The sequence below is a fragment of the Falco peregrinus genome, chromosome Z, assembly GCF_023634155.1.
Source record: "Falco peregrinus isolate bFalPer1 chromosome Z, bFalPer1.pri, whole genome shotgun sequence".
Taxonomy (NCBI): domain Eukaryota; kingdom Metazoa; phylum Chordata; class Aves; order Falconiformes; family Falconidae; genus Falco; species Falco peregrinus.
The window spans coordinates 47754217-47777221 of NC_073739.1; the positions used below are offsets into that span (position 1 = coordinate 47754217).

The 23005-nt window shown below is 42.0% G+C and overlaps 3 long non-coding RNA genes across 3 annotated transcripts; 1 reads left to right on the top strand and 2 right to left on the bottom strand.

The window, feature by feature from the left end:
* Window positions 1–7218: 7218 nt before the first annotated feature.
* On the bottom strand, window positions 7219–11139 carry LOC114013496 (uncharacterized). The gene is made up of 2 exons (XR_008744796.1): window positions 10349–11139; window positions 7219–7355 (listed from the first exon to the last, which is right to left on the bottom strand). It is a non-coding gene; the product is annotated as an uncharacterized LOC114013496 (long non-coding RNA).
* Window positions 11140–11168: 29 nt separating this feature from the next.
* Window positions 11169–17016, bottom strand: LOC129782736 (uncharacterized). Its single transcript, XR_008744798.1, has 2 exons — window positions 14758–17016; window positions 11169–13121 (listed from the first exon to the last, which is right to left on the bottom strand). It is a non-coding gene; the product is annotated as an uncharacterized LOC129782736 (long non-coding RNA).
* LOC129782735 (uncharacterized) lies at window positions 13185–13885 on the top strand. The gene is made up of 2 exons (XR_008744797.1): window positions 13185–13547; window positions 13626–13885. It is a non-coding gene; the product is annotated as an uncharacterized LOC129782735 (long non-coding RNA).
* Window positions 17017–23005: the final 5989 nt, after the last annotated feature.

Here is a 23005-nt window from a genome sequence, read left to right on the forward strand (position 1 = left end):
TACCTTCTCTCACTGACAAATCGTAGCACAATGGAAAAGCAAGCTATTCATAACCTCAGAACAAACTGAAAGATACTAAGCATTTTGCTACTCTGAGCCACAAAAGAGAAAGTGAAATTAAATTCTCAGTTATTTACAGAACACTACCGTTACATAAAGTCAGTACATTAAGTTGTGTAATTAATTATATATTAACTGTCATTGTCAGCAATGTTTATAAAATTCTAGCCCCCTTAAAAACCTAAATAGGCCACAGCTCTATCCAAATACCCTGCTGGAGCAACAGACAATGCAAGTTCCCCAACCTTGCAGGTAGGGCCTGCTGTTTGTAATTTGTTACATCTTTCTTCTCCTTTCAGAAAAATACAAGAACATTAGGGGAAAAAAGTACAGGCCTATATAAACCATATTCATTACAAAATAAATTTGAAAGCAGTTTGATACTTTTTTAGCCTCATTTCAGTTTTGGAATGAAAACTAGTAGAACATCTGAATCCTTGGAAATTATAGTGCTTGAGTGTTAAACAGAAACCTGAAGAACGCAGATGCTTGAGGATTTAACTTTTAAATCCATGCCTCCAGTGTGGACACAGTGCTGTTAGAACAGCACCATGATCTCTGACAAATACCAAAGTACAGTGAAGTGTCCACCACATTAACACAATTATGACATAACCAGAACACCACATAACATTACAGTCTTTCCTGATGCAACTTTAGAGATGCCACACAGAGGTTATACAAAGCATATAAACAGTGCTAAAGTATGAGAGAAACCTTTCCGCAAGAGGCCTGAGCCAGATTAATGTGTTCCAAGATACAGGTTTGGTTCATTTTCAGCTGTAGCAGATGGGACCTTTGCCCTGACCCAGATGAATGTTTAAACATCTGATCCAAAACAGAACAGGATGCAACTCGCTCCACCTGACTTCTCCAAGAACCAAGAAGTTTTAAATTTTGAAAGAAAGGGTATAGACAAATCTGTTTTCAAGCTATAGAACTCTAAGGACGCAGCTCCCCTATGTCCTAAATAAAGCACAAAACCCCAGAGTGGGACTGGTTTTCCAACACACTTTAATTTTAGCTAGTTTAAACAACACCTGAATGCTTTTTTCTATCAAAGTTTTCAGCCAGTCACCCTTACAAAGCTTTGCATAGGACTGAGACACCTAACAGTGCTAGACATAGCAAAGGAGGGCACCCTACAAGCTAAGTCATCATCAGAAGCCTCCTTAGAAAACTTACTGAATAGCAATACCGGCAATAAGCCTTACTATTACACAACAAAGCAGTGATTCTCACAAATTTGAAACTGAATAAACTGTTTCCAAGAATTGCTGGAAATCTAAGGCAGAACAAGAATGAAAAAGGACACCAATTTTTATCTCTACATAGCAATTTAGAAATGGGTTTCTAAGGATACTTAAGTTCTCAAAATATCAAGGTAGCAAAGATATCAAAATAGTACAAAGTCTTTTGAAGCAAACTGTCAAAGTTCACTTACTGCAGCCATGTGATTACTGTATTTAGCCACAGTTATCAGATACACATCTGAAACTAGTCAAAGGAGTAACTTTCATCTCCTTTGGCTCAGTACAATCTCTCAACACAGATGTAGCAAATGAGGTTGTAAAAATCTCAGTAAACTAGACTTCACACTTGTTATCTTTGGCAAAATTCTCTCACCTTCTTGCTTCTCAAGGTTTTTTCCATCTCAAGGTCTTTCTGTTTTTTCTTTCCTTCCCCTTGCACCTCTTTTTTTACTATTCTCATCCATCCATGGAGTTTCCAGTAAACTAAACTTCACACTAGTGCCACCCTTTAGTAGAAATGCAACTACTGACACTTTCCTTTCCAGCATTTTAATTCACTGTATCCATTTGGGAAACTATTTTGACAGTCTCCATGTCTACAATATGTAACAGTCACTGAAAATAAATGAAAATATATCCACATCAGTAACAATTTTAACATGATTAATTATCCTAATTTACAGTTACATCTTTTTGAAAAGCAGGATTTTTTTTTTAGTTTATTTTCAAGTTTTTGTGAGCTAGGTTTAATTTTCAGGTAGATTTCAAGAACATTATGATGTATACATAGGGAATCTTTTCTAAAATAAAAAGGATACAGGCAGAATACAGGTTCCATATCTGTTTCTAGGAAGGCTCCAAATTCAAAACGTACCTAGCCATGTATGAAACCTGTACAAATAGCTATTGCAGACTGTTTGTCTGTGCACATTGGGCCTTTATGTTGTCTAAACATGAAGACATGTTGCATTTTAACATCTGGTAAGCACAGGTTCTTTAGGGTATTAAAATGCCAGACAGTTTAATGCCACAGCTATCAAATTAAAACCAATATCACCAATATGCATTTGAAAAAAATTCTTGCACTGCTATTCTCACATTGACAACAAACTCCATTTCATGACAGAATAGACTTCAGAAAAAGAGTCAATTAAAATGCACCACAGACTTTATTTTAAAAGTATTCAAAACTGTGGAAATACCTACATTGCTTGAACTCCAACAATTCCAGTGACCTTTATGCCTCACTTGGTGTTCACATATTGCCTTACAAATAAAGAACTGCAAACATCTAGAACATAAATAATGTAGCACCAAGTTTGTAAGTAAGAACAATTCTCTCCCGCTTCCCAAAACTGAAAGTTTAAGCAGCATAATGAAAGAGCTCTGCAGCACCTCTTTCAGTATATACTAAGGAATATGCACAGATGATTTGTATCACATAGTACAATCAATCAGAAAAACTGTGATAAGCAGCATCGCTACTTTCTTGGTTACATTCTTTTATTAATTGCACAGTGTCACAATGTAAACTGAAATAGTTATTTGCAAATAATACAAAAATGTAACCCTTCATAACGTTTATAATGTGCTAGGAATCATGTATTGAACTTGAAAGTCAATATGCAATATTTGATACTAAATAACACGTAGCGGTAAGCACACTCACCCAAATGAATGCAATTACATTTTCTCTTAACTTGAAGGCAAACATGCAAAAAGCAGTTTATTACTTTACTATATGCATACTCCATACTTCAGGTGAGAGCTGTGAGTAAACCAAGTGTTTCTAGCTTTCCTTTTTCTGCTTTCTATGTCCTCAAGCACAGTGGTTTTAAAAACAACATGATGAAATAAATAGCAGCATTCATTAGCAGTTATAGAACCGTGTAACTAAGAAATCAACCTAAGGCACTATGAATGTCCACAACAACAGACAGGTGAAATCACTGGCAAAAAATAATTTTCAAAGGCAGATATGAGTTTAGCTATAATACCACAATCAATGGAATTTATTCTTTAAATATGTTCCTGACAATGTACTACATTGACTAACATGGCTACTATTTGTTCTTCCAGAAAAGAACCAAGACCTTGACATTGTTATATATTCAAAGTATGCCTCCCCACATTTTGGGCAAGGGGCAGGGGAGGGGATTGAAAAAAATTCTCCCATCATCCCTCAGTTTTAAAGTGAAGAAAAAAACCAGTTCACTTTCAAGAAAATTCTTGAACAGATTTCCAACTTGCGCACAGAAAAGTCCATTGAACTGCTTTTGGGTTTTGGGGTTTGTTGTTTTTTTTTAAAAAACAAAACAAAACAAAACATGTATTTCTGAAAGCAGGTAAGTTCTTTTTCTTTTAGTGTTTTCCTACCAGAAAGGCCAAAGTCTGCTGAAAATGTCCAGCCAACAGTCAGGACAAAACTGTCAGTGTCTTTGGAGTCTTAAATTTCTAAACAGCTTAGGAAAAAACATAGGTCAAAACACTGCTTATTCCTGTGCGTGCTTTTACAGAGATCATTCTTTCCTCCCTCAGGAGGTGTATATCCCTTCTGTCTTTGCCATCAACAGACTGATGAGCAATTCACCTGAATCATCAAGCTTCAGCTGCAGTCCTGCACAGCTACAAGGACTCCTTGACTTGCTCAAGGCCTTTTCCCAAACACCTTGTGAGACTGGCTGCAAGTTAAAACATTACGAACTAGAATCCTGGCAGGCTGACAAGGCCCACCACAGACAATTCCTGTAAGGCTACCATGACAGGGCTCTCTGAAACACTACAGTGAAATGCAAGGTCAGAATGGGATGGGAAAAGGAGGAAATTCCTAAAACTGTACTGGTGTGGGGGGAGTAGATTTGGAGGAACACACAGAAATACTGCACCTAAATTTAACAAGTATTTTCCAAATCACTATCCATTTTAAAAACACAAACCCCATTTATCTGTGCAAACATTTCAGAGCGGGAAAGGCCTCAATAATTTGTAATAAATACTCAATATTTACTAAAATGTTAATATATTATTATTCCAAGAAACACAGAATCATAGAACACCTCGGACTGGAAGGTTGCTCAGAGCCCCATCCAACCTCACCTTGAATGTTACCAGGGATGGGGAACCTACCACCTCTCTAGGTAACCTGTTCCAGTGTTCCGCCACCCTCATCATAAAAGATCTCTTCCTTGTATCTAGTCTGAATCTACCCTCTTAGTTTAAAACCATTACCCTTTGTCCCATCACAACAGGCCCTGCTAATAAGTTTGGCCCCATCTTTCTTATAAGTCCCCTTTAAGTACTGAAAGGCCACAATAAGGTCTTCCCAGAACTTCTCTTCTCCAGGCTGAACAACCCCAACTCTCTCAGCATTTCCTGCTAAAAGTGTTTCATTGTTCCAGCCCTCTGATCATTTTTGTGGCCCTCCTCTGGACCCACTCCAACAGGCCCATGTCATTCCTGTGCTGAGGACTCCAAAGCTGGACGCAGCACTCCAGGTGGGTCTCACCACAGCACAGTGGCACAACCACCTCTCTTGGCCTGCTGCCACACTTCTTTTGATGCAGCCCAGCATATAGTCAGCTTTCTGGGCTGCAAGCACACATCACTGGATCAGATTTTCATCCATCAGTAACCCCAAGTCCTCCTCTGCAGGGCTTCTTTCAATCCCTTCATCCCCCAGCCTGTATTGACACCAGGGGCTCCCCTGACCCAGGTGCAGGACCTTGCCCTTGGCCTTGTTGAACCTCACAAGGTTCCCATGGGCCCACTTCTCGAACTTGTCCAGATCTCTCTGCATGGTGTCCTGTCCCTCAGGCGTGTCAACTGCACTACTCAGCTTGGTGTTATCTGCAAAGTTGCTAAGGGTACACAACATCCTGGTAGGTCATTGATGAAGGTATGAAACAGTACCAGTCCCAATACAGACCCCTGAGGGACACAGTTTGTCACCAATTTCCATCTGGACATTGAGCTGTTGACTGCTATCCTCTGGATGCAACCATCCAACCAATTCATCAAATCCATATCTCCAATTTAGAGAGAAGGATGTTGTGCAGGGCCATGTCAAAGGCCTTACAAATAGATGACATCTGTAACTCTTCCCTTATCCACTGATGTAGCCATTCCATCATAGAAGGCCACTAGGCTGGTCAGGCAAGACTTGCCCTTGGTGAAGCCATGCTGGCTGTCTTGAATCACCTCCCTGTCCTCCATGTGCCTTAACACAGTTTCTAGGAAGATCCGTTCCATGATGTTCCCAGGCACAGAGGTGAGGCTGACATCTCGGTAGTTCCCAGGGTCCTCATTTCTACCCTTTTAAAAAATGTGTGCAATATGTCCCTTTTTCTGCTCACCAGGGACTTCACTGTCCCATGACCTAATCCCCAAAGACTTTCACTGATCCACAGCCAAAAGTTTTGATCTTACCTGCACGTAGTTCAAAGGCTGAAAGGATTCTCCCGTGCCTTACATTCCAACTTCAACCTTGAAGTCATTCATTTCTCTATCAGTATAGTAAACAATACAGAAGATTTCCTCATCTAAGGCAGCTGCCAGCAGCAACCAAAATGCAGTAGCCTTTCATTACCTCCTCTGCCTTAGGGCCCAAAGAGCAAAAAAATTGTTAGACTGGTTCTGCAATCTTTAAGCCCTTACCTTCTGCAGTGTACAAACCTTCTCCCTGACGTTCACCTCCTGAACTGCAGTGACACACTTCTGGGCAAAACACGTGTTGTCATATACATAGTCAGCCTTGGCAGAAGTATCTATCTTACATTCCAGTAACTCAATGAGTAAGTCATTTCCTCTATTTCAATTAAAATCACAATAAATAATTTCAATTAAAATGACAGCTACAACCACAACAGCTGTACAGCATATCAAAAATATATAGTGAAAATATATAGTGAATTATTCTTGTATCTAATAGCTTTCCTGCACCACAGGTAGATTTTTTACTCAATCAATATAAAAATTTTCTAAGCTGAAATCCAAGTATAAAAATGACACAAAATTAGGAAAAGAATTTGGACTAACATTCTCTGTCTGAAACACTCTCACTCTGCACACTTTAGGGGCAGAAGAGGTCACAGCTACCTTTGGTCTTGTTCCACATGTGCTAAGATGTCTAAATGATTGATAACATTTGCATTCACGATTCTTCCGTAAGACCTAAAACAGCCTTCTACTCCTTTTGCATGACTGATTAAATGACAAACAAACTTAAATCACCTTGTGTGGCTTTAGTGTTCAGGTCCAATCACAATTATGTTGTTGCATGATAAACCCTGTAAGCAGCTAAGCACCATACAGTCACTAGCTCACTTCCCCCACACCCCTGCACAGTGGGACAGGGAAAGAAAAATGGAAGAATAAAACCAAGAAAATTTGTGGGTCAAGATAAAAATAGCTCAACAAGCAAAGGAGAAGTGGAAAAAAAGAAAAAAGAGAACAAGCAATGCAAAGGTGATCACTGACTACCACCCACGCGTAGATTCATGCCCAGCCACAGCCAAAGCAAAGATGGCCAACCTCCCTAAACCCCCTCCTCTCCATTTTATTGGTCAGCATGATGATTATATGGCATGGAGTATCTCTGATTATTTCAGGTCATTTGTCTGGTTGTGTCCCCTCCCAGACTCTTGCACAGCCTAGTCTATTCACTGGGGGAGCACAGCAAGCAACAGAGAAGCCCTTGATACTGTGCAATGAATAGCTAAAACATTAGCGTGTTATGTTTGCTGCTTTGGTCACAAATCTAAAACACAGCATCACATGAGCTGCTATGAAGAAAATTAACTCCATCCCAGACAGATCCAGTACACATGCATATGTTATACATCAAATGATACATGGTAGGGCAAAGAAAAGAGCTCTTAAGAGATAAAAAAAAAAAAAAAACCACACATGGTTTTGCTTAGTGGTTTATTGGTTTGGCTTCTGGCAGATGAAAGAAATTGTATTCTTTGAGTTCAAGATGTTATGGTAAATCTAGCTGTCTTTTTGCCTCTTCAATGTCTTCTTGAATTGATAAAACGAGCCCGTCTGCAAAAGAGAAGGAAGAAAAGCAGTATTTAAAAGCTGAACGGAATTCTGAACACACAATAACAAGTGAAAAAGGGTGTACTACAATACACCACAAAACAGACACAGGAGCAGAATATATTTGTTACTATAAAGTTGAAAAAGCAACATTTGCTGTTTCTGAAATGACATGGTTTTATGTTTTTGACATGCACTGCACTTTTCACTGCTGTAAACACTATCTTTTCCTTGCTCCAAGACATATCAAAAAGTCAACAGAATTTAATTACCTATTTCAGTTTTAGCAAAGATGCATTTTTCAAAGAAATGGACAAACTAGACCAACACTTACACAACAAGCTCATGATGTGCAAGCTACTCCGCAGGCGACTGACAAGGCAATATAATTTTTAGACTGAAATTTAGACTGCTTTTTTTAATATGATCAATTTATGTATTAGTAGATGCAGTTTAAAAAAATATTTTATTGAAAAGTCAAAGGTAAGACAGGAATCATAGGACAGCTTGAGCTAGAAAGGACCCATAAGGATCATTGAGTCCAACTCCCTGCTTCTTGCAGGACCACCTAAAACTAAACCAGGGATCCTCGAACTTTTTAACCAGGGGGCCGGCGCGCAGATGCAGTGGCAGGCAGCCATCTGCAGCTGCTTGGTTTCCCCCCCCAACCCCCGGCGGGGAGGGGGGGGGAGGGGCGGGGGGGTCTGTAAATACCGGGGGCCGGATTGAGGACCCTGGGGGGCTGTATCCGGCCCATGGGCCGTAGTTTGAGGACCCCTGAATTAAACCATATGACTAAGAGCATCGTGCAGGCACTCCCTGAACTCTTATAGCCTTGGTACCACAACCACTTCCCTGGGGAGCCTGTTCCAGTGACCTATCGCCCTCTCAGTGAAGAGCCTTTTCCTAACAGACAGGCTAAGCCCCGATGCAGCTTCATTCCATTTCCTTGTATGCTATCGCTGGTCACCAGAGAGAGGAGATCAGCACCTCCCCGTCTGCTGCCCCCCTTGAGGAAGTTGTAGACTGCCGTGAGGTCACCCCTCAGCTTTCCCCAAGCTGAACAAAACAAGTGACTTCAGCTGCTCCTCAAAAATCTTGCCCGCAAGGCTTTTCACCACCTTGGTCACTCTCCTCTAGCCATGCTCTAATAGTCTGATGTCCTTCTTATAAGGAGGCACCCAAAACTGTACACAGTCCTCGAGGTGGTGCCACACCAATGCAGTGCAGAGTGACACTATCACTTCCCTCAACCAGCTAGTGATGCCGTGCTTGATGCACCCCAGGACATGGTTGGCCCTTTTGGCTGCCAGGGCACACTGTTGATGCATATTCAACTTTGCCGTTATCCCAAACCCCCAGATCTCTTTCCACAGAGCTGCTCTCCAGCCTCTCAGTCCCCAGTTCATGCACATAACCAGGATTGCCCCATCCCACACACAGAATCCAGCACTTGCTCTTGTTAAACTTCATATGGTTGGTGATTGCCCAGCTCTCTATAGTCTATCCAGATCTCTCAGTAAGTCCTCTCTACCCTTGAGAAACAGCTACATGAAAGAGCTATCACAAGAAACAGCTACCCTACATAACATAGCTGATTATGAAGAGAGAACAGTGAAACAGTACTTTCAATATGCAAGAACACAACAAATAAACCATCAGTTTAAGAGACCTACAACACTGATCAAAAGAACCAAAGGTTTTTTCTGATCAACTATATCCAAGAATGACTATACTAAGAATCTCTCCGTAAAAATCATCTTTGAAAGTGTGGATTATGTGTGTTTCCTAAAAGAACAGAAATACATTGGCAATCATCACGATGCATTTTGAGTTTATTTCCCTTGTTGCAAGGATGTCAAGCTGATACCTTTAATTCAAATTCTCTCCCACACATGCCAGGAAAAACTGACACACTTAGTCTAACATATATCAAGATCAAGAGGCTAGAGATTTCGATTACATTAGTAGGGAGAACTGTAATTTGCATGGCATTGAAGAACACTGTGGCATTTATTTCAGAGGTAAGATTTTCAAGGCAGCAAATCACAAATAATGCATAGATTTGTTTGATCATTAAGTTGCTGAGTCCAAATAACTGTGATGAATTTGAATGAAACAGTTGTTTTAAAAAGAGAGCTTTTACAAGTAACTCACAGGAACTGAATGATAAAATTCTAAGAGTGAAGGCTGCTATCTTTGAAGCAGGAATCGATGTCAAAATAAAACTGCTTCCAGGTATTAGCAATTAAAACAAAGTTCTGCAAGACTCAGGAAAAGCACCAGCACTGCATAGCAAGAAAAACATAATGCCACAGTTCAGGATTTTAACTCTTTTGTTACTACTTGGTTTTGGATCTTGATTCTGTATATCAAGCCACAGTACCACATATATGGATTCCACCATTTAAGAGAAGAATTACTGCAAAATCATTACAAATTAAGATGCCCCAGAATCTCATACTTTAAATGTGTATGGATTAAAGAGGATGACAGACTAGTATTTTCCAGCTCATTCTTGGGGTTCCATAACCAACTACACTGAAAACATCCATTAAGCACATGTTTACCTGCCTATTGGCACAATAAGCAACAACTACTTTGGAAATGTGAATTTTGATTTCAGAAGTATTTAAGTAATGGTGAAAGAGGAAAATGAAAATATTTTTTATTTATCACAGCTGCATGCTCTATGGCTACTGAGAGGATACCAAATACATTTTTAACAGCAAAGGAAATTCCTAATCTCATTTATGGATTAAATTCTGATCTTATTCAAACTCAATGTCTGCCTCATTTATAATAAACAAAGTACCACACAAAGCAAAAAGTTTATCACTGATTTCTTAATATTCTTAGATATCCTTAGAAAGGATTCCATCCTGTGTTCAAAATCATTTTATGCACATCTCCATTTCCAGCACAGGACCATCCATAGTATATACCAGTACAGATATAAGATGGAAAGTTTTCAACTACTTGCTCAGAAAAGTTACCTGCAAAAATTCTCTAAAGTGTGTATTTGTGTAACTGAAGTGCATCACAGAATCTTCAAACACCTAAAAGCCACGCGTCTAGTGATGATGACAGCGAGATAACAAGGTGCCACTTGCAAAACATAAACCAGAGAACAGCCTCCTAAAAAATAGTCTCAGTGGTAATACAGAGGTATGAGAGTTATCACACCTCCTACACACACTGTTGCATAGTTATGTACATTCTATTCTGTTCTATAGTTAAATAGTTAATTCTCTACCTAAAATTACTAAACTAAAATATGCAGTCTGAGTGCATTTCACTGTTAGGACTATCACTACTTTGGTATGGTCAAAGAACAGAAACATCAAGTTTCTTTGGCACTTTAAAGTAGCACCCTAGAACTGTGTAAGTATTAGCAAATTGTTTTTTCTTTAGTAAGTATAAGACGTAAAAATAAATGAAGTTATGATTTTATTCATCTGCCAGTTTTTCATGTTGCCTTTTAGGTTACCTGTATTTGTGTACTTCTATGATTTTCTTGGAAAAACACAAATCTGGAACAAAATATGTTCATTTCTGACTGAAGAGACTAAATCTAAGCCTTTAGCCTAACAACTGTCCTACTTTAACTTCACACAAAAGGGAGAGCTCTTCATGCAAAGTTTCAAGCCGATTTTGAAGAATTTACAGTTAGTGGACATCTCTCTAGTTCATAAGCAGAAAAAACTTCCCTCCCGCACTCCCTGATACTAATAAGCCACATATAAACAATCAAGAGAAAAAAAAAAAGTTTATATTCAACAGATGTCATCACTGTTTCAAAGAACGTCTTCAGAATTTCTTAGTGATTAAGTATTCTTTATTGTCGGCGCCGGGTGTACGGGGGATCCTTCCACCAATCGTACACACCCAGAGGGGCAGATTATCTTGTATTTATATAATGAAACAATGAATATTCCATTAACGCCTATACATATTCATCACCTGAACCCGCCTACCCTCACTTCGTATGCTAATTAGTTTATCAGTCCTTCACGCTTGCGCAGATTCTTCCAAAAATTGTGGGCCGGGGTCTTTAGAATGTGGGCAGTGGTCTATGGGAGGAAGGCCGTAGGTCTTCCTCATGGTGTACTTTTCACCTTAGGTCTCAAAAGTGATGAGCTGGCAGACTTGTAGAAATCTTTCCCAGGGTTTTTACAATAACCCTTGTAATTTTACTCAAGGCCATCCTGCTGTCCCATTATCTCCTTGGTAGGGCAGCTTGCTTTGTACATAAGGAGGACAGCTCCCCTTTCAGAGATTTGCAGCTTTCTTGCCAGAACAGTCTATATGATCTTTCAGACATTTTAACCCCTTTGTCGCTATACAATTACAAGCTTATTTATGCATTAAAATGAATATTGGTTTATGAATACAAACTTGACCATATTATTTACAGCTTATTCACATCATTCCCCCCTTTTCTCAATACAAGCAAATTCCTTTGCTATTTTATCTTTCAAAAGTACAACAGAATAAGCATTTGAACAGAATACACACAAGTATTATTAAAACAATCAACAAAACTATGGCAGCTAACACCTGTTTTAACCATTGTACATTAGGTAACCAGGAAGTTAGAGTTGTCCCAAGATTTCCAATATCCCAAGACACATCATCCTCACTTACTTCACGTAATACCTTGGTATCTCCTCTAAGTCAGTGGAAACTCTTCCACTTTGGTCCACGTATACGCAACAACTAGTATTTATAACTGTACACACTCCCCCTCGATCAGCTAACAGCAAATCCAAAGTCATTCTATTTTGTAATACCACTTATGAGAGGCTAGATATTTCCTCTTGCTGGGCTTTCAATGCATCAATTGTTCTGTTTTCTAATTTCTCTATTATCGCAGATATATTGATTATGGTTTTTTTCTAATTCACTCACTCCTAACCAAGGGACAAACCATCGAGCAAAACTATGGAATGCAGTAGGCCTCCCTCTTATAGGATTTGTGTTTTCCCGTCTAATCCTTTTAATATGATTTCTTAAGTATCCTTGTGAGAACGAATCATGTACTGTCATATTAGGCACTACTGCTCCCAAGGTGCAGGTTCCCTTCCAATTTTTAGGTAAAACCTTTCGAACTGTATCATTGCACAGCCAGTACCATCCTTTCCCTTCGGGCACTGGCCAAGCAGTAGAGCTAACAGACAGTGAAGTACCGATGTCTAAAGTGTTATTACAAAAGGACTGAGTTCCTACATACATTACGGGATTACAATCCACAATTCCCATTCCTTTAGGTGGATTACATCTCTGAACACACATATAGTATATGACTCTTGCACCTTAGGACTATTTATCTCTAATTTCAAAATTTCATCATTTTCAATACTCCAAGAGGTATTTTCCCCACAGTCTTTCCTAAGATTTATTCCTAGGTAATGGAAATCCAATCAATGATATACCCTTTCCTCCATATTCAGGCATATGTGTACATATCCAACAATCAGTTTTATTCAGAGCCTGAGATATGCCTTGTACCAGGGATAAATGTACATTCTTATTCCACAGAGTTAAGTACAAATTTGGCAAACATCCGACTATAATTATGACCTGAAGAATCGTAGTCCTGTGGATCCTGCCGGAGTGACGGCCCATAATTTCTCAGGAGTTTTCTTTACTCTTGAATAGTGGATACAAGCGGCTCGTAAGAGAAATACTGGATTCACGAGTGAAGAAGTCTGGTTTCACGTTACATGAGACTTTTACTGATTGTCAAATGGTTTACTTTGCATTAACCTACAAAAACAAAACCTTAAATGAACTAAAAACACTGTATTTTCTTAACACATTCCCCTTTTTTTTTTTTTTTTTTTTTACATGCGTCATTATCATGGCTAGACTATAGGGATTTCGCATGCGCGGTCTTTCCAGATTTTTCCAACACATTCTGTGGGGCTTTAAAATCACGCATGCGCATGTTCAAAGGTATACGTGGATCATTCGTGTGATAAACAGTGGCTACTGCGTGCCCAGATGAAGTCCCAAACCCATTTCCCGAGCTTACTACTCCGGTAACTCTGCCAATGGTAACATTTATGGCACTATGGCCAAATGACAGGTCCCTGTTTTCAATGTAATGTTTTCTCACCACCAGACCACCACGTCACCTGCCAGGGAAGAAGGGTCCAGAGTGTACATTTCCCCCTCTGAACATTCTGCAAAGTGAGTGTTCTCAAAACATTTAACCTATATGGTTCGTTAGAAAGAAGATCAAAACTTTTTCTTCCTGTTGCTGTTTAGGCAGAGGGTGCGTTTTTCTGTTGTCTCACGTCAAGAACTTATGGCGGAGGTAGAAAAGTATAAAAGGCGTTACCATATCCTCATCTATGCGTTCCTGGCGGTTGTTTTTGCTGCTATTCTATTTTTATTCTTACTCAGCCTACATTGTTATCTGAATTGTTAAGGATCAATTGTTTCCAAATTCTTGTTGGCTCACATTTGTTTTAAGAATCAATTGTTTCCAAATTCTTGTTGGCTATTAAAATGTTATTTTGTGTGTACATTTTGTCACTGAATTAATCTTATAAAACATGGAACAGCACATGGCAAAAGCAATAAGGTGGCTAATCCACATAAAAAATAAAATAGGGTTCATTTTACCCAGGGGCTCCCGAGAAGCCAGGAAAACAAGTCAATATTCGTCTTTCCAAGTTCGGACAGGAACATGGGCTAACTTCCCTATCTCTGATGTGATTTGTTTAACTACCTCACCATTGTCATTAATTTTCAAACAACAATTGGAAACATTTACTTTACCACAAACACCTCCTTCTTCAGCTAGCAGGTAATCGAGAACCATCCTGTGTTGATAAATTGCATTTCACATCAAAAGCTTTAGCTGTTTGATTAGTAATAATTTCCAAGACAGCCTGTAGACGAATGATACGATTCAGATTGTAGATAGGTTCTCGAGCACCGTTAATGAGTTCATTAGGATTCCAAGTTGCAGGTCCATAATACTGTATGATACGTTGGGGTGTCCATCCATTTAATAAATATCGGTACCCCCCCAATTCTTGGGAGTCTGGAAAAATCAACTTGCCACTGTTGCCCTGGCTAATTTTCACATTTCACATTGCTGAGTCACCTGTTTTATTACAGTATACAAGTTCTGCCCTATCAATTTCTGATTTAGACTTTTATATAAATTATCAGCTCTCCAATGCATCTTATTATGTTCTATTACAGCTGTGGTCCATATTAAATTGGATGGTACCACTATACGACCATCCCTCAAATAAGTCCACTTATTTATTTTATCATTCATGTCCTGAATTACCTTTAAGTTTTCTTTAGAATAATTTGGCTCCTGATCTGTACTTACAGTTTGGATTTTACCGTCTGGTATTAAGGATAATTCCTCCTTTCCTACCTCCTCTGCTACTTGGATGGCTTCGTGGTCGGCCAGGCGGTTTCCCATTTCTAAATCAGTGCTTCAATGGGCCATCTTATGTTCTTCCTTCCTGGAAGACCCTCTTATAACAGAGGGGGTCATTCCTCACATCAAGGTCTTGCATGGCATATGTTCCCACCGCTCAACGCCTACTGGGTTGCAGCCAACAGCGGAGCTCAAGATCCTTCTTGGTGGCAAACACAGGCCAACCCAGTCTTGCCCTTGATTGTAGTAGGAGGCACTTGACCAGCCTTATTCCTTGTACTTTGTTGTCAATGCAGAGTTTCATCTGCACATCCCATAACAAGTCACTGTCATGGCAAAACACAGATTCACATTAGTAGACTACTACAGAGTGTATTTTATTTTAGTTTTTACGCCAATATCCCCCACAGCCTTGCTGACCAAGGGATATTGTTTTACCTGAGTTAGGCAGGCCTCCCGTTTATCATTTTTACTGTAACAGGGAAAGCATTTTTCCCCTTACCTGGAATTTACTTCCAGATATACCTGGTTAAAGATTTCTTTTACTTCAGGGAGGTCCTCTCTTCCACTTTTCTGTTGAATTAAAGATAAGCTCAACATTTTGATTAATTGATCATTTTTAACTTTTGTTTTCATTTCCCCTTCTTTAAACGTCTAGAAGTTCTAATAAATCTCTTCCCAACAAAGATTTTGGTGAATTTGGCATTCTTATTTGTTTTCTTAGTTTGTACTTTAAAGGTTTCAGGATATTTTCCTGGTGGCCAGCAGCTCCCACAAATGTGACAAATTCTTTTCACTGAAGTTTAACACCAAATAAGTTGGTTTTATATTCACCAACTTTTCTACATCACAATTACCTAGTAACAAACAACTCGAACCTTTATCCAGTCCTATTCACAACCAACTTTCAAACATCTAAATTTCCCCATCAAAGATTCACCTTTACTCTCCTCAGACCCGCTGCCTGCCCTAAAGGGGCCGTTACCGGTCCTGTTGTGCTGCAAATGCTGCAGCAATTGGGGTGACATTATCAGGTCCTTCTGCTCAATCGTCAGCAACAGCAACCCCCTCCTCCTCACCAGCAGGATTCAGGGCAGGAGATGCTCTTCCTGCTCTGCAGGTTACACAAGCCTGCCTCTGCAGCAGCACTTCTGCTTTAACTGTTTCTTACCCTGAATGCAAATCTGCTCCTTGTTGCTTTAAGTCTGTGTTCTTACATATCAGCCTTTGCAGGCAAACAGCAAACACCCTGCCATGCGTCCAGCAGGACTCAGCCGCACCTTCGAGGGGGTACGGGGGTTTGTACAAACTCACCCCAAGACTTTAACACTTTCACAGGGTCTTTGATTCTCCACCCCCCGGCTTCAGATCTTACATACACTAGCACAAGTTTTTATCTTACAACGTGTTTCATTCTGGTTGCTGCACAGAAAGAACCACAACCTGAGCTCTCTCTGTTTTTATTTTTTTTTTTTTTTAGTTTAGGTCTCAGGTTTTTGGTTTTTTGTTTGTTTGTTTGTTTGTTTTCCTATCCTTTTCTAGAGCCATAATCAAAGATCAGGTGGTGTTAATCCCACACTCCTTCTGTCACACAAACATATCAGCACACATTACTTCATCCCATTTTCCTTCTCTCCGTACTGCAGCAAAGTATTACAAGGCCACTTTTCCCCACCTTCCAGCTTATAAAGTGGCCACCATTGATTGCAGTACTTTATCAATGTTTTCTTATTCACATTTCCACCAGCAGACCCTCCAATATCCCTCCAGTGACTCAAAACACATCCTAACGGGCTTTTCTTTAAAATCCCACCACTCTGCTTTCCTCCCATTTTTCCCAGCTTACACTCACAGAACACACTTATCACTTACAGAATTAATACTTACAAAATGCAACACGCAGGTATCTTTCTACAGCAACACCAAGAGCTCACTATTATTATCAAAAATATAGCCGAAACCACAGTAACAATTATCAAAGTCAAATTCCACATTCCATGAATCCGGTAACCAAAATAAGCAACACTGCAGCAAATAAGCTTTATAAGCAAACTTGCCAGATTCCAGATGGCAATTAAATGCCGATAAAACCCAAACAGAACCAGAAGTATACTTAGGGTGCTAGCCACAGAAGCATACCTGAGTTTTCCAGACCAGACGTATACTTGAGAAACTAGTTCCCAAGCACACCCAGACGTATACCTGAGAAACTAGTTCCCAAGCACACCCAGACGTATACCTGAGAAACTAGTTCCCAAGCACACCCAGACGTATACCTGAGAAACTAGTTCCCAAGCACACCCAGACGTATACCTGAGAAACTAGTTCCCAAGCACACCCAGACGTATACCTGAGAAACTAGTTCCCAAGCACACCCAGACGTATACCTGAGAAACTAGTTCCCAAGCACACCCAGACGTATACCTGAGAAACTAGTTCCCAAGCACACCCAGACGTATACCTGAGAAACTAGTTCCCAAGCACACCCAGACGTATACCTGAGAAACTAGTTCCCAAGCACACCCAGATGTATACCTGAGAAACTAGTTCCCAAGCACACCCAGATGTATACCTGAGAAACTAGTTCCCAAGCACACCCAGATGTATACCTGAGAAACTAGTTCCCAAGCACACCCAGATGTATACCTGAGAAACTAGTTCCCAAGCATACCCAGATGTATACCTGAGAAACTAGTTCCCAAGCATACCCAGATGTATACCTGAGAAACTAGTTCCCAAGCATACCCAGATGTATACCTGAGAAACTAGTTCCCAAGCACACCCAGATGTATACCTGAGAAACTAGTTCCCAAGCACACCCAGATGTATACCTGAGAAACTAGTTCCCAAGCACACCCAGATGTATACCTGAGAAACTAGTTCCCAAGCATACCCAGATGTATACCTGAGAAACTAGTTCCCAAGCACACCCAGATGTATACCTGAGAAACTAGTTCCCAAGCACACCCAGATGTATACCTGAGAAACTAGTTCCCAAGCATACCCAGATGTTACCCTGCGGAAATCAATTTTCTCATCTTACGGGTAACCCCAGATTACCGGTAATACCAGAATACAGCAATAAAGAATACTATCACTTACAGGAGATGGGATTCTTGTCTGCCTCCGCAGTGATCCGATGAGTTGCGGAGTCCCTCCGGGAAAATCCCGGGGGTACCCAAGGGAGTCTGCTTCCCAGCAGGTCCTACGGTCAGGCAGAGAGCTGTCCCATCTGGGTCGCCAGATTGTTTCAAAGACCGTCTTCAGAATTTCTTAGTGATTAAGTATTCTTTATTGTCGGCGCCGGGTGTACGGGCGATCCTTCCACCAATCGTACACACCCAGAGGGGCAGATTATCTTATATTTATATAATGAAACAATGAATATTCCATTAACGCCTATACATATTCATCACCTGAACCCGCCTACCCTCACTTCGTATGCTAATTAGTTTATCAGTCCTTCACGCTTGCGCAGATTCTTCCAAAAATTGTGGGCCGGGGTCTTTAGAATGTGGGCAGTGGTCTATGGGAGGAAGGCCGTAGGTCTTCCTCATGGTGTACTTTTCACCTTAGGTCTCAAAAGTGATGAGTTGGCAGACTTGTAGAAATCTTTCCCAGGGTTTTTACAATAACCCTTGTAATTTTACTCAAGGCCATCCTGCTGTCCCATTACCTCCTTGGTAGGGCAGCTTGCTTTGCAGATAAGGAGGACAGCTCCCCTTTCAGAGATTTGCAGCTTTCTTGCCAGAACAGTCTATATGATCTTTCAGACATTTAACCCCTTTGTCGCTATACAATTACAAGCTTATTTATGCATTAAAATGAATATTGGTTTATGAATACAAACTTGACCATATTATTTACAGCTTATTCACATCATCACATATCCAGCACCTCAAGATTTGTTAGAGAAGGTTTTCTTGCCTATTAGGATTTGTGCAAAATGTCCACTGACTTCAGCTTACCCTTAGAAAAAGATGAAATCAGTCTGAATTACACCTCTCTCTGTACTCAGAGAAGTCAAACAGGGAACTGCAACAGGAAAATATACTTCTCTCTAGAACTGCACTTGCTGTGCTTTTTAACCTCTGTATTATTTGCTTTACATCTCTTTCCTTAAAGTTACTCCGAGCACCCACTCCCTTTCTCGTCCTGATCTGAGGTCCAACAAGTTTATAAGAAGGGATGTTTTTCAACCTGCCCTATCGCAACACCATGCACAGTGCATACAATCACTTCGCAGCAACTTACAAATCACTGCCGTCATCAGATGAGATAACTGACAAAAAAGCAGACAGAAAGAAATCGTTTAACAGACGGTCGGAAAATAAGGCACTTGAGTGAACAGACCTGTACCAAAGGGGGGTGGGGGGGCGCGGAGCACCAAGACACCTAACCGGGAACAAACCCAGCCTTTTCACCGACAGCACAAGCCAAGCCAAAGGCACAACTCTACCGCACGGCCGGGCGTCACCCGCCGTCAAACGCGCTCAGCCGCCAGCTACCGGGCCCCCGGCGCCCCGCCACTCCGCTCGGCCGCAGCGCCAGCCGCCCCCGCCCTGCGGCGCGGAGCACGGCGCGGCCCCGCCGGCCGGCCGCAGGGGCGCAGCCTGCCGGAACGCCCGGGCCCGGCGCCGCCCTCGCTGGCAGGCGCGCTCCTGCCCCCCCGCGGTCCCGGGACAGGGACCCGATGCGGAGCTCCGGCTGCGCGCAGGATACGCCGAGGGCCGCCAGGGCCCGCCTCGCCGGCGGCCCTCACGGGAAGCGTCACCCTCGCCCCGCCGGGGGATGCGGCGCCGGCTCTGCCCGGGCGCCCGCGCACCGCTCACCGGCGGGGACGCGCAGCCCCTCGGAGCCTCGGCTGCAGCCCGTCACCACCCCTCCGCGGCAGGACCTGCCCCGCCGCCGCCAGCTTCCCGCCCGGCGCCCCGCCGAGCCGCCCCCGCGGCGCGCAGGGCTCACCGCCGCCCCGCCCTGGGCACTGCCGGCAGGAGGAGCGGTGACGGGCGCCCGCCCCGGCCTTCCGCTCGCAGCAGTCGCCGGCAGCTCCCTCGGGAACGGAGTGGGTCACACCCTCCTCCCACCCCACCCATCGCCGAAGTTCTGCGCCGGCCGGCCCGCCCCGCTGCGTTCCCGCTCATCGCCGGGGGAATCGCGCTCTGCCGCGGCGCCGTGGGGCGGGCCGTGGCGCCGGGCCCTGCCGCAGGCTGAGAGCCCCGCCGCGGGGGCAGGCCGCGGGCCGGGCCGCCGGTTCCTGCTGAGCAGGAGAGGTCCCGCGCCGTGTCGAGCGGGTCGTTCGTTCTGGGCGCTCAGCCGAGGGGTCTCTCCGGGGGCAGCTGCGCTCGGCTGCGGAGCTCCCGGGGGCGGCGGTTGCCCTTGACCCCTGCCGACAGGCTTCCCCAGGGCCCGCCGCCGGGCAGCGCCGGGAGCCGGCCGGCGCAGCGGCCTTCGCGCAGCAGCGTGCGGGACGGTGGCAGCGGTGCTACCAAAGGGGACTGTGGCGCGCTTCGCCCGCGCCCGCACATAGGGTACGTTTCTTCCCTGGTGATTCAAGGTTTGCTTTTGCTTTCGGAAAAGCTCAAATGCCTCCTAATACCGCAGACATCTGGGGAAATCCGTGGAAATTGGTATATATGTATATTGTGGTATATATGTATATTGTTATATATATATATAGGTTTGTTATATAATTAGGACAAATAGTAGTCGCTTGCTAAAGGAAATAATTTGTACTCTCCCATGATGTGTCAGCCTAGCACCACAGGGAGTTCCTTCAGGACTATACATCTGGACAGAAACACTCATCCTGTTATTTGCTCAGTATTGGGCAGTAAAGGCCTCCTCTGTGCTCCTGTTCTTTAATTTCCTGTTTCCAGTTGCTTTTCATCTTGTGTGTTGCTACACTGCTTTAATATGCCCAGCCGATTAAAACTGTTTTCTATGGGCCTCATCCAGCACAAATAAACTGAATTTGCTTATGTGCCATGCAAGATATCAAGATGCACGTGTCTATCCAGTGTCTGCTACATAGCATACAGCCCAAGCTATCCATTTATGTAAGTGGTATGTATGCCAAGCAAGTCTTGGGGGTCTTATTCGGGACTGCTGTGGTGTACTTTGCATGTTTATATGAAAGCATGTATCAGTATCTTGAAAAATCGGCAAAGTCCTTGAAGAGAGTTCTCAATCATTTCCAGTTATTCCTATGAGGCACGGTTGCTAGTTTTTCCCGTTTTATATGAGTTACAAAAGTGCTGCTGGCATTATCTGTAATTCCATTGGGTACTTTTTAACAAGGAAAAGCAGCCTAAGTACCTGTGCCGTGCTCATATCTAACTGCAGTTAAGGTGGTGGTAGCTTTTTCATTCTAATGATTGAGAACTGCCTTGAGAAACCGATTTGTGTCACGCCACAAAATGCTGAACGCTACCAATTCATGGTTCTGTGGGAACAAGTTTATAGAATAAAGCCAAAATTATTTTTAAAATTATTCCACCTCAAATTTAGCCTTTTTCCAATTCTTTTTTTTCTTGCATCCTACTTCCCCATCATCTGTTTAATGCTAACATTTTAATTCATTGCTTCAGTCAGAGTAACTTTCACTGACTTAGAGGTTCATTGTACGTGTAACTTTGGCTGAACAAAAACAAGAAGTGGAAGAAGTCCTAAATATGCTACTACTGTATACATTCTGTTCTTCTGTCTGACAGCATGGGGAGAGACATGTTACAGTAAGTTCTGTGTAATGAAGTTTAGTAATGGAAGTATCATGGATATTAAGCCTGAATACCGAAATTGTGACTTAGTTCCTAATGTCAGTCCATAACAGTAGACAATGTGACCACTTACTCCTAGAATTTGTGACTTATTTCAGCTGTAGACAAAAAAAAAATCGTGAGGCAGGTGCATTTATATTGTTCGTAGTGTATTTCTTGCTCTTAATAATGAATTATGCCTTTGTTTATGTTTATACAAGCAGGTGTCTACTAGCATATTTTTTAAAATTAATGCTTTCAAGTAAATGTTTGTGTTCTTGTGGCATCCACAAGATGGCACTCGATTTCTTTTTAATATCTGCAGGTTTGGGCACAGGTTTTGAGCACAGGGTTTACAATCCTATCTCAGTAACAGAACAGAGGGAACAGTAAGTCAGATAAATATTTGTTTAAGAGCTACGTGGTTAGTGTAAGTCTCACTGAACACTTATATTTCATTCTGTCAAATATTTGTTAAGCCTTTTTTCTCAGTCATGCTAGGTTGCTCTGATCCATGGTAGAAAAAATATTCATCCTCAATACTGGGCATGCTTTTCTTTTGTAATCAATTGTACTTAGTTCAGCTTGGAGGGTGTATTGTACATAACTGGAATTTAGTTACAAATTTAGTAGACACGTTTCTTCAAAAAATGTAGTTGAATTTTAGTCACAAATATGTATGCCAAGAAGAGCAGTTTGGTAGCTTATACCTGCTGTTAGAAAACTCAGGCATTGTTATCACACACTGATGTATCGCAGTGATACCACAGAGAATTTCTGCTCTGTGCCAATGCTACATTTTTTACAGTTGTTGTTAGTGGAAAAGTATTTTTTTATACAGTACAGAAAGTCATACAAAACTAAAGGAAGGAGGGTAGCTTTCTTATGTCCAGGGAACAGCCTGCATTGGCCCTCACCTCTGTATTTTCAAGCTGCAAGGGAGAAAAGTTTTTCTACTTAAGCAATAGCATCAGAAAGAGAAGATGAAAATGGTGGCCCTAATGACTCACATTGCAGGGAGGAGGTAGCAAAGGAAATGGGTGCAGTTCTTTTTTTACAATTTTTTTTCTTGCTTGCTTATTCATTTAGGTCATTTTCTTCCTGCCTTCCCTGGGTTGTACCTCAAGATGACAAGGAAGCCATGAGCAACAGAGGTTGCCATTACAGCCTTGTTCCCACACTAAGCAATGACTGAGCAAATGGGAACGATTCCGATGAAAATGTTCTCAGTGTTAAAAGGAACCAGATGTTGGTAATATTCCTGCCATCACCAATGTGTGATCACCAAGCACATGCAGGACACGTCTGCCTTTGTTACAGCACTACCATCTGTATACAACAGCACTGGGAACCTTGTTGAAGATATTGAGGGGTTTGTGATACTAAGCGAGCCATGGTTATTGGATGTTATACTTAAGGCCTGTGTGTCCGCATGAGTAGATGCTGTAAGGGAACCTGCGAGTGACTTGTGCTGGCCTGTGTTG